Raw genomic sequence first — 12861 nt, 5'->3', positions numbered from 1 at the left:
TTATAAGAATCTACCAGTGAGATTAAAAGGAATTGGAGTAAAAGAAGTAATCAAGTTATTTTTCAATATTTCCTTTATTTTGCTCTATGCATGGTCATGTCTTGTTAGATACTAAAAGAGTTTTAAGTAAAGTTTGTTGAAGAGGGTAGGGGAACTTTCCTGAGAAGCCAAGGAGTCAACCTTCATTTTGAAATTATCTACTTACATTTTATCAGGATATATACAGGGCAAATTTTTCTAAATATTTGTATAATCCAATATTTGAGGTTGAAAATGAATACAATCTTTCATCTAAAAGTTACTCCTAATTTTGGGGAAATTGTTTTACTTGTAGGTTTTTAATTATTCTAATACTTTTAGTTTACCCAAGATTTATATGAACTTGAGGAGAAAAAATAATCTAATTTGAGTGAGGCACTTATTAATTCATCTTTTGTGTATTATTGATATATAGTTTATTTCATAATATCTGCAGAATGTTTTTGAATATGTAAGACAATTAATATATTATATCTCAAGCATTATAGTGTGCATTACTACATTCAATGGATAAGAATGTGCTGAGATAAAATCTCTTTTAAAAATGAAGATTTTCTATGTCCATGCCCAGAAACACTCTAATTCAGTAGGTCATTGGATGGACATTGACATTTTTACAAACACACACACAAACTCCTAATCATTATGGTATAAAAGTTTTGACTAGATTGCAGAAAATAAGCAAACAAACAAGCACTTCCTTCAATTTTCTAGTTATCCAGTAAAGGTTTTCCAAAGAGTTAATCATAGGAAGTAGACGGTACTTTTTCCCAAGAGCAACAGAATACATTTTGTTCATTGTGTGTAAGGATAAATATATGTTTTCAATTTTAATAACTGAGCATATCTTGAGAGTGAAAAAGTAACCTAGCTGAAGAGTCATTATAGGATTTTTTTCTTAACTGGAAACTTTTCCCCCCAGCTGTCTGCAGAAATAGATTATTTCTCCTAATTTCCTGATTTAGTTATAGTCATAGTGTACATAAAAACAGATTTGATTTTCTTGGAATCAAACATAAAATGAAAGCCAAGGCCTTATCACTGAAACAAGACAGCAGTTTTGCAGAGCTGTGTACATCCTTTGAACTCAGATGACATTGTCTCAGAGGAAAAGATGTTTGATGAATTTTTTACACTTTAAAGCTCTTGCTAAGGAAAATGAGCTGGGGAATCTCTTTTGGTAGAATTGGAGGGAGGGGGGTGGATCATTTCGTCTTCAAAAGATGAGGGAAAAAGTGTCATTTTCTATTTCCCTTAAGTATCATTCTTTCAAATACTTGTGTGACAAGAGGTTCAACAGGCTTAGATTTGGGGTTTTAGTTTTCCAGAAATGCATGGAGGACTTAAATGGCCCTGCACATCAAAAGGAAGAGAAAGAGAGAAAAAATCCCCTAGAAAGTAGGAAATGGTGCAGCAAACTCTTAAAAAAGTAAAATATATTTCTTAAAATTGCTATGATGATTCAATATCCCACAATTTAAAAGGAAATTAACAATTGAAACTCAAAACTAAATTAACTAACATTATGCACATCTAATTCAAGTTGTCAATGATAAACCAAGGGGAAAAAATGCTCTTTAGAGATGGAAACTTTTAAATGCGTGGGTTGACTCAACACATCTATATTATGTGCTACGTTCTGTACTAGATGTTGTGTTTATATAGAGAGGATAACTATATAGAGGATAAATAAAGAACAATGAAAAATAAGGTGATATAAAATAGAAATAGGGAGGGAAGAACAAAGTAATGAGAGAGTGAAGTAATAAACAGTGCAAGGAAGAAAAGTCAAAATTAGAAGGGTTGGATGTGTCTAGAACTGTGGAGTCTGAGATTCTATACTACTTACAACTTACTGTGCTGCCGTTTTGTAAATGGTAGCAGAAGACAGGAGATTCCTGGGTCAGAGACAAAGGACTTCTACTCACAGCACAGCAGATATTGTGAGTTTCATGTCTACATCAGTTTCCCTTGCTCCACAGGTCCCATGGAGGCAATGTGGAGATGGGCTCAGGTGTACATGGTGGGTTTATATTAAAGAGACCTTGAAATTAGAAAACCCCAATTATGTATAAGGGCAACCTACCCAAACAAACTTTGCTCCAAAGGGAGACAAATCTTCATTATTCTTTGCAATGAAAAAAACTCCTCTCTGCTCCAGAAGATGACACTATATGTTCTAAGACTGTTTGCTATACAAAATCCTTGAAAAGCTACTCCAGAACAAAGCCATTGATGCCTCTGGCTCAAAAAAGGCCAGAAACCAAAGACACCATAGAGGATATAGAAAGTATAGCAGTTTCCACTAGCATTCCTGCAACATTTTGCCACCTTGTGTCTTAATAGGCATTTTCTTTTTTTCTCTTTTTTTTTGAAAAAAAAAAAGATTTATTTTTAAGAGAGAGAGAGGGAGAGAGAGCATCCCAAGGAGGTTCCACACTGTCAGCACAGAGCCTGATGCAGGGCTTGATCTCACGAATGACCTGAGCCAAAACCAAGAGTCAGATGCTTAACTGATTGAGCCAACCAGGAACCCCTCTTTTTTTTTTTTGAGTTTACATATTTATTTTGAGAGAGAGAGCAAGCGCACCCGTACAAGTGGGGGAGGGACAGGGAGAGGGAGAGAGAGAATCCCAAGCAAGCTCTGCACTTCAGCACAGAGCCCAATGCCGGGCTTGATCTCATGAACTATCAGATCATGACCTGAGACAAGATCAAGAGTCGGATGCTTAATGGACTGAGCCACCCAGGTGCTCCAGCAGGCCCTTTCTTTAGAACAAAATATTATTGGCACAAATCATTCTTCCACATGATCTTTTTAAACTCTGCTCGGCTGAGTCATTCTTAAGCAAAGCAGGCAGACATATCTTGGCCACTTTATAAGACACAGGTTAATAAGATCCATGAAAACTTGTAAAGACATAGCTTTTGGGGGGAAATTTTTAGGTATTTTCATCATACATGTTTCAAAAGTGATTTTAAATTATTCTAATTAATTATTTTTGTTTCTTCTTCTTGTTATTGTTTTAGAGGAAAATGTATCATTGTGGTGTTTTCCAAGTCTAGCAGGTTTAAGCTACTATGTATAGTTTTCTCCATGTCCTAATCATTCTCATTTCTTGTGGTGAACAAAAGCAAGGCTCTTCAGCCTCATTATTATGTTCTTTCCAGAGTCTGTAACAATGCAGAATCTAACAGGATAGAAATGCTTCCATTATGTTTCAGCATGAATTGTAGTGGTGATTAATTACAATCTAAAATCTTGAAATAATAATCCATACTCTATTTCTGATAAGTTATGTAACTTTTTTTTTGTTTTCTTTAATTTCATTTCTAGTTAGGGAAATAATATTTTAAGTACAAACTTTGTATTGTTGCTTTGAGGTATGTTGCTTCATTCCACCAGTAGAGAGTCGCTTCAGTGACATGTGATAGATTATTTAATAACCAATTCTCTGGAAACTAAAGCCCCAAGTTGTAGCATTTGCCAGTTTTCATGGTGTAAGTAATTCTGTCACAGACAAATGTTACTTAACATAGGGTTGAGAAGATAATGTGCACATGTGGCTTTTGCAAGTTGGTTTGAACCTGCTCCAGCTCATCACTTATTGGACCATTTCATCAATTGTTTATATTTTCTATCTATAATATGGCTCATTGGACAATAGGAGGCCATACTTTAATTTATAGTTGGCCAAATCAAAGGTATACACTGGTATGATGACAGCCATGTAGTCACAGAGAGAATAATTATCGTCCTTTGCTATTGGTGAATGTGGGATTCTTTAGTTACCTTATTTACCAGAATAGAGGGCACACCTCCATCAGCCAATACCTTCCTGCATGTACACACAGGTTCACACTGATAACTCACCAGCTGGTTTCTATAAAACTCAGCTCAGAAAAGTCTCAGTTTGTGAAAGTCATTCCTGAATCTGCCTTTCATCCAGGTCCACCATCGTTCTTCAAATCTTTTTATCAAGTTAAGGAAATTCTCAGGTTTTATCCCTTTATATTTTGCTCTCCCCCATCTTCTCTATTCCCTTCCCCTGGAACTCCTTAAAGATGTATTCTAATCTTTGTGTCTCTTATTCATTCTTTCATCTTTTGCATCTTTTCAGCACTCTTGCCACCTTCTAGTTTTCTTGAATTCTATCTTCAAGTTTACTAATTCTTTCTTCACCTGTCATTGATTTTAATATTTCTTTTGAATTTTTAATATTATTATTTTTTTTGTCTCAGTACCAAATTTTACTTGAGAAGAAGTAAGTGGAAAACCCCATTTTTTGACTAAGATAAGAGTTCAGAATAATTGGTATTTATTAGAACACAGTTGGCATAAAGTGATGATGTGTACTTGTTAGACATTTTACATGTGCATTACTTTTAGAAGTTAAAAGAAAAAAATTTTCATCTAGATACACATTTTCAGGTTATTTCAGTTTTAATGATATGAAATATAAGTGGCTGATATATTCTATAAGACATAATTTTTTCATAAGTATAAAGAAGTAATCTTTGGGTTTTCGTTCATATCCACAGAAAGGAAATAATGCAAAGAAGAACAATAAAAATTACAACCCCACTAATTCACAGTATTGGTTATTGTTTAACTAGAAAAATAAAGCGCCTTCTATCTGTGATGATGCAAGTGATCCTTCTAAAATGTTTCAAGAGTAACAAATTTATTTGAAGTAAATAATTTCTTAGGTTATGTTTTTCATTAAGACCTCAGAATATCCAATGCTTGGTAAAACATAATATCTAATAGTTATATACAGAAAAGAATTATGAGAATGACACAACCTTTGATTTATAATGGTATGCTCAGATATTATCAAGAAAAAACATATAATGGTAAAATATTTCAGTTAGAAGGCATTACGGTACAGGAATTGTATTCTAATTCATGGCCCAATATAGGTATATTCATTATGGTGCAATTAGAATAGGGTCATCTACCTACTGCCAGAAAAATCTCTGGTAATCAAGAACATAAGTCCTTAATATGTATTTTTAAAATTTTGTATTTTATTTTTATAAAAATCTGACATTTTTTATGGACCTCTGGTGTTTTTTATGGACTCTACTTCTAATCTTTGTATACAGCTTCAATATGCTCATTTTGTAGATTATTTTCTCATCTCTGTAATTTCAAATTATGAAGACTCTATCCTGTTTTTTTTTAATGCTGACTTCTGCCTAAAAATTGATCATTTCTTCATATGCAGTGTCAGTTTCATTGTGAAAGCACCTTAGACAGTGAGTGAAAATGTTTAGATGCAGTTAGACTTCTTCTGGATTGAGGAAGTATTTGCTACATGGCAGTTTTGCATTTGCTTTTTCCAAGGCCACCTGGTTTCACTGGTCTAAAAGTAGTTTTACGTGGATTTATAGACTTAGAATTCTCAGTACTGGAGAAGATATTATGCATCTGGATCCTCAACATGAATCAATTTTCAATTTCTCACAAAAGACTTGCTTTCCCCACATAGAACCCTAGTGTTGACAAGTTTTCTTGTTTTGTTTTGTTTTGTTTTTTAATCTATTTTAGTGCCTCTTTTGTGGCAGTCATAACCATTCTACAGTGTTCTCTTTAGCAAGAATCAGTTCTAACTCTTGGCTTTGGAGTACCAAAGCCCAGTACCGTCTCTTCATTTCCTCAATGGGCATGAAAATCTCTGACTCAAAGGATTACATGCCTCCTCAATTTGCCATAGGAGCAGTCTTCAGTTTTACTCCTTTAGCTTTGGGCCCCGATGCAGCAAAACCAGCTCTTCTAAAGTTTTTTTTTTTTTTCACCTCATTTAATAGCAACTACATTTTTCAGTAGTTCGGACTATAATCTCGATTTATCTGTGGTTGCTCAAGAGGAAACCCTGTTGGACCCACTTTCAAAGCACATCCAGAATTTGATGGTGAAATCTCCTTTATACCTGCCTCCACCACCTTGGACTAATTCCCAATCATCTCTGCCTTGAATTATTGCAATAGCTTGATAATTGGTGTCCCTGGTTCTATTCCTACCTCCTTCAGTAAATTCTTCATATGATAGACAGTGATCTTGTACACCCGTGAGACAAATTATCTTAATGTTTCGCTTTCTCCCTCAGATTTTCCAAAAGGGCAGGGGGACCCAAATAGTCTAGGCCTTTATTACTTCTCTGACATTATCTTCATACTCCTTCCTTTCTTGGTCCTCTGCAGTCACACTGATCTCCACACATTTTTTTTTAAACATTCTAGACATGATCCTCATCTAGAGTTTTTGTACTTCTTATTCCCTCTGTCTGGAATACGCACCTCCCACCCCTCAACCTACTTGGCTCACTCCCTCAATTTCTTTAGGTCTTTCTTTACTTTCCTTCATATGATCCCTCTGCTTATAGACTTAAAATTTTACCTCCTCAACATTTCATGTGCCATTTCACCTCTTTTATATTTTTCTCCTTATCAGTGATTACTGTCTAATATATTCTATATTTCAATTATTTATCTTTTTTCCCTAATAGTATGCCCAAAGCCTAATGTAGTGTGCTGTGCCTGACACGTAGTAAGTACTCATTAAGTGAATAGATGTTACCTCCAGATTAAATCACTCACTAGTGCTGGGCAGCTGCCTGAGGGTAGAGCACGACTCTCCTCAGTGAGGGAAGCTCACCCCTCTCTCATCCTAGTCTCAGGGAATCTAACTCATTCTCAGTCTAAGTCAAGCCTTTCCTCCCTTTGCTACTCCCCTTTCATGTCCAGCTCACAACATCTGTTCAGAGGGTCTAGAAACTTTTGGTTTTCCCCGTGATCATACACAAACACACAAACACAATACAAGTAAGTGTTACCTGAACCACAAGAACTGAGGCCAAAATCAGTTAACTCGGTGTGATAAAGGAAGGAAGCGACTCTGTCGTGTCAGGAATTTATCTGTACCATAGATTTACACCAGAATTGGGTTGCTGGAACATAATGCATACATATTCTATTTTCCTAACTTTTGCTAGATTCTTTGTCAGTATAGCTTCAGTGTACAATTCAACTAGGAATATATGAGAGTTCTTCTTTCCATAAATTCTCATCCAGATTTTTGCCATTTCAACAGAAGCTAACTTAACCTGTTTTTAGAGTGATCACTAGAGAGTTTGTATATCTCTTGACATATTGGTCAGGTATTTTCATGAGTTATTTATTTAAATTATGTTCTTATTTCCAGTCAGTTTGCCTATTGTTTTCTTATTGATTTGCACAAATCTTTTGTCAATCTAGGTATTTTCCACTAGTTTGTTATTTTTCTGTTACTCTGTCAATAGTGTTTAATAATTAACATAAATTCTTAATTATTGTACGGTCAAATCCATATACTTTTGCTCTTTTATTTTTAATTTAGGGATGCTGCTTAAGAAATTTCCTTGGGGCGCCTGGGTGGCTCAGTCGGTTAAGCGCTGACTTTGGCTCAGGGCATATCTCACAGTTCGTGGGTTTGAGCCCTGCATCAGACACTGTGCTGACAGGCCAGAGCCTGGAGCCTGCTTCGGATTCTGTGTCTCCCTCTGTCTGCTTCTTCCCCACTCGTGCTCTCTGTCTCTCAAAAATAAATAAACATTAAAAAAATTAAAAAAAAAAAAAAAGAAATTTCCTTTAGGGGTGCCTGGCTGGCTCAGTCAGGAAAGAATGTGACTCTTGGTCTCGGGGTCATGAGTTTGAGCCCCACATTGGGTGTGTAGATTACTTAAATAAGTAAATAAATTAATTAAAAAAAAAAAAAGAAAGGAAAGTTCCTTTATTCCAAAAATATTTTCTGTCATTTTACTGTATCAGCATTGTGGTTTTACCTTTCAAATGTAGATTTTAACGCATCTAGGGTCCTCCTTTGCATGTGGTCTAAGGTAGGGGCCTAACTCTATTTTTCTTGATTTAGAGATTATGTCTTGCCAACACCATCTACTAACCAATCTGTTCTTCATGCTTACCTTATGATGCTATCTTTGTTATATATCAAGTTCTCAAATAAATTCAGTCTTTTTCTGAACTGTTTCTGGGCTAGCACTGAAATGTTTTTTAATCCTATGGCTTGGGACTATGTCAATATCTGACAGGGGTCATCTTCCGTTTCAAAATGGACTTAGGTATTTTTAAACACTTATTTTTCTATGAAAATCTGGGGGAAAAAACCTGTTGTGTTCTTTAAAACATTAGCTGCAATAATAATTGGGATTTTACTGAATCTACTTGTTGATTGAATTAGGCAGATTGATGCATTTACATGGTTAGGATTCTTATCTATGAACATAATACATTTCCATTTATCCAGCCATTCTTTCAGTCTCTTCAACAATGATTTAAAATGCAGAGAGCTTTTTAGAGAAATCTGATTTTAGTGTGATTCACAAGAATGATTTTTACCTGTTAAGTCTATTAATCCTGTCAGTGAAGAAGTGAAAAGAAATACCAGGGGTGAAACTTTTCCTCAGTATTATTCACTTTCAGTTGTGCTGCATAGCAAGTAGTTAGCAGATAACCTAGTAATTTAGAAGAAGGGCTATGGAGTCAGAGCTTCTAAATTTGAATCCTGGCTCTACTCCTTACTAATTGGGGCAGCAATTTAACCTTAGTTTCTTCATTAAAAAAAAAGAAAAAAAGAGTATAATAACATTGCTCAGTTCATAAAGTTGTTGTGAGGAGTAAATGACAGAAAAAATGTAAAGTGCTTGATACCATTCTTGATCTATCGCAAGCAGTCAATAAATATTAGATTAGAAAGAGTGAACATGGTAAGCCACAAATGTCGAAGCCCTAAATAGAACCTTAATCACAATCATAGTAAGTACGTCTCCTTCTAGAGATCAAACCCAAGTAGATCACTGCCTAAGTTGTCGGCCTCCCATTTTATACCAAAAAAAAAAAAAAAAAAAAAGATATTTTTGTCTCCATTTCATGTCTACTTGTTCTTAATCAAAACTACTACTGAGAATTGAACAGGTGAACCACGTAATGTTTCCCCTCACCACCTCCATTCTGCTGTGCTCACCATGGCCACCACCTTAAATACCTTGGACATGGTTCTGGAATTATTCCACGTTGTGCTGGACTTAGCACACTCTTTTTCAGTACATTCCTGGATGCTGAGTCACAAGATTAATTTGCTTTCACGTGGGAGGGGCGAAAAGAGACCTTTCACGTCCTTCCCCAAGGCTACCTACACAGCTCACATTATGTCATCTGATGATAAGAGACCTGTTACTGTTCTTCCCCATCTCAGTAAAATGGGCCCATTACATTAATAATATAACATTAACTTGTGAAGACTTACCCCTCTTACAGGACACTTTGCAGATTTTGTTGGAACATCTATGAGGGACAGTGTAGGTAGCGAACCAACAGAAAATTCAAGGCATGGGCACCACCATAACATTTTTGGAAATCATTTGGGAATTATTCCTCCTTGGGATCAGAACTACAAGTTGCCTTTGCTGAGACAAAAATACTAGAGAAGTGGATTAAAACTTTGGGCAGGGCTACCCATGCTGAGCATGGAGCCTGTTTAAGACTTTCTGTCTCTGTGCCCCTCTCCCCTGCTCTCACACACACTCTCTCTCTAAAAATAATAAAATAAAATAAAATAAAATAAAATATAATAAAATATAAAAAGATTAACCCCATGACTTGAACAATGGGAAGCCAAGGAATGGGTGATCATGAATAAACCCTTGTGGAGTCAATATATATGGAAAGGCATTTGAGTTCACCTGCAAGAGCCTAAAGGAGATGTGGGATCATAAGGTACTAATAACCCCTGACAATCAAGAAGCTGATGTCCTAGTTTTAGCACAAGACCTAGCAATGAATCCTTCAGTAGATAAAATAGATTGGACATGTGGGAAGGCAACTGCTGAAGGAGTCTGGGACCACTTGACAGAGTTCCCAACTGGCTAAGGAGGCAAATCAATAATAATATTGGTCTCTGCCCTTAGAGTGAGGGTTCTAAATATGTCTTGGTTTATATGGACACTGAATCTGAACTAACCCAAGCTTTCTCCTGTTGTGCAAACTGGGCTGGCACCATTGGGGGACTAGAGAAGCTGAGTACTACGTATGGATATCCTCATCAAATAAACAGTGATCAAGGTCATATTTTAATGGTCATGATATGCAATACTGGTCAAAACACCATGACATTCAATGGAAGTTTTATCCCCTATAACCAGCAAGCATCAGGGTTGATAGGAAAAATGAAATTTTAAAGCAATAGATTAAATTACTAACAAATAAAACTGCCTTGGCCAAGTGGACTAACATACTGTCCCAGATTTAATATATTTAAGTGATTAACCAGTAAGACCTGTTGCCCCATATACCAGACTAGGGACCCCTACTGAGACACTCAATCCTATAGGTATGGAAGTCACAGGAGACAGCTATTGCCCTGACCCTCACCATATATTAATGTGTTATGTTGCTGAGAACGCTAAGCCCCATCACACCTGGAAAAGGCATTTTCTCCTGGAATTTACAATGGGACATCCTATTGGGATAGGTGAGTTACATCAAATCCCTGGGTGAAGGGTAACTACTTAATCTCCACCAAGATCCCATCATCCTGCTATAAGCCAGACCTAGAAAAATGCATTATACTTGAGTTGGAATATGCACCATTAAAGGAGGGGAGAAGATGGGGGTTGTGGTCTTGCATATCCAGCCTCCAGTCCATCTCATGTCTGACAGTGCTACATGCCCATGCTAACATGTATGTTCTGTACAACCAGCTCAAATTCCTAAAGCTGCAGCCACATTAACAGCTAAGGATCAGGCCACAAGTATACTTTGTATAGAAGGGGAAGACCTTCCCATACACATTCTTAGGAAATTTGTCTTTTCAACCTGGACTTCTCCTGCTCCTATGGAGTCTAGTTATGATATAGGCACCTGACAGAAATACCTTTGTACAGTGGTCCCACTCATATGTCTGACAAAGGAATCAATCTAGCTGTTGGGTATGTGGGCAGCTGTCCCTCTCTGGTTTGTCAGGATTGACATGGTGGGTATCACCATTCCAGGGAGAGGATTGAAAAGCCCTAAAGTGGAGCACCAGAGTGGCTCAGTGGGTTAAGCATCTGACTCTTGGTTTCAGCCCAGGTCATGATCTCATGGTTTGTAGATTCAAGCCCCATATTGGGCTCTGTGCTGACAGTGTGGAGCCTGCTTAGGATTCTCTCCTCCCCCTCTCTATGCCCCTCCCCCAATGACTCTCTCTACCTTTCTCTCTCTCAAAACAAGTAAACTTAAAAAGAAAAGAAAAGCCCTAATTAATACGTGAAGGAAGAACAAACTAGAACTAGAACTGATCTTACCAATACTGATCCAAAAACCTTGCCTGTGGCACACACTATCGATAATGTTGGGCGTGGGTATTCCTTTTTTGTTAATCCAACTGCAGGCAGCCCATCAAACGGCTGACCAAAAGGGCCCTGAAAATGCCACTATCAGAGCCGTGGGTGGCTGTGTTCTGATTGGGACAGGTTGGTGTAGCTCACCCTGGGTTATGGGCATTTGAACGCCAAGGAACTCTTATGCTGGGAACAGAAAAATCGCTCTAAATAACACCAACCCAGACACACTAGAGATATGGGATAAAGATCATGAGAACAATATAGTCATTCTGTCATATCAGAGGATAGTGGCTGGCTTGGCACTGACTGATATGGCGTCTCAGGTGTTCATTGGGTATCCCCAAATGAAACCCAGTGGTTATATGGCACAAACCTTTGGCCATGGCTTTCACCTGGGTGTTTGGGTCACTACACTCTGGGTTTTCCCTGGACATAGGGGAGAATCCCCCCACAGTAACAAAAACTGCCAACTTTCCTCTCAAGACACTTTTAGTTTTCCGTTGGTACAATTACTTGGCCACCATCTTTGTCCCCTGCGTGGGCCTATAGGATGCTGTAGCACACATAGAAGCCCCTACTAAATTCACCCAACAAGCCTTAAATGATAGCCATCAAAACCTGTCTTTACTGAACCCTAAAATGTCTCCAATGAGAAAAGCTGTCCTCCCAAATGAGATGACCTGGAACATCATTATTGCCTCACAAGGAGGCATTTCTCCATTCTCCAAACAAAATGAGTCTGCTGATGTTTATTAATTCACATGAAAATACAAACAACACTCTGAACCACAGCCTAGGGGACTTAAATCAAGGGTTTAAAGCATGCAGCTCTCATTAAAAAAAAAAATTGCTACTTATTTTTAAAATCATCATCTTAATCTATGTTTTTTCTCTTGTATGTTTCTATATTGTTGCTGTGGTATCTGCCCCCTATGCAGCCACACAACCATGAGACTAGCCACCTCCCAGCTAATAAAACCTCTTGTTAACTCTCAGCACACATTATAAGCGGGGGCGGGCATGAAAGATGTTAAGAGCCGGTCAGGAGAGAGATGTCAGAGGAGGTCATCAAGAGGACTTGACCCCAGGTTGACCCAGGAACCACACCTGGGCAATCAGGCTCCTTAGCCCCTCCTCTGTCCTTGAAATGTACATTCTGCCCACAGTTCCCACAGTGGGAGTCTTTTTAAGGATGCAGCTTTGAAAGAGTATGTGTGGCTAAGGCTGCCCGGAGGGAATATGAGATGAACTCAGTTAAGGCCTCTAAATAAACTTTTAAGATTCTGGTGCGGAGATCTACTTGTCATGTGGCCTCCTAAGACCAGCTTCGCAAGTGAGTTCCCTTGCTTATTAAACCTGCAACCTACCCATCTGGAGGGGCTCCCTCTCTCTTCCGTCTCTCCTTGGCCTCTGAATGGAAGCCAGTTTCAGATTTCACCGG

This window comes from Panthera uncia (genome assembly GCF_023721935.1).
Source record: "Panthera uncia isolate 11264 chromosome C1 unlocalized genomic scaffold, Puncia_PCG_1.0 HiC_scaffold_3, whole genome shotgun sequence".
In the NCBI taxonomy this organism is placed as follows: Eukaryota; Metazoa; Chordata; class Mammalia; order Carnivora; family Felidae; genus Panthera; species Panthera uncia.
This window is presented reverse-complemented; position numbering follows the sequence as displayed.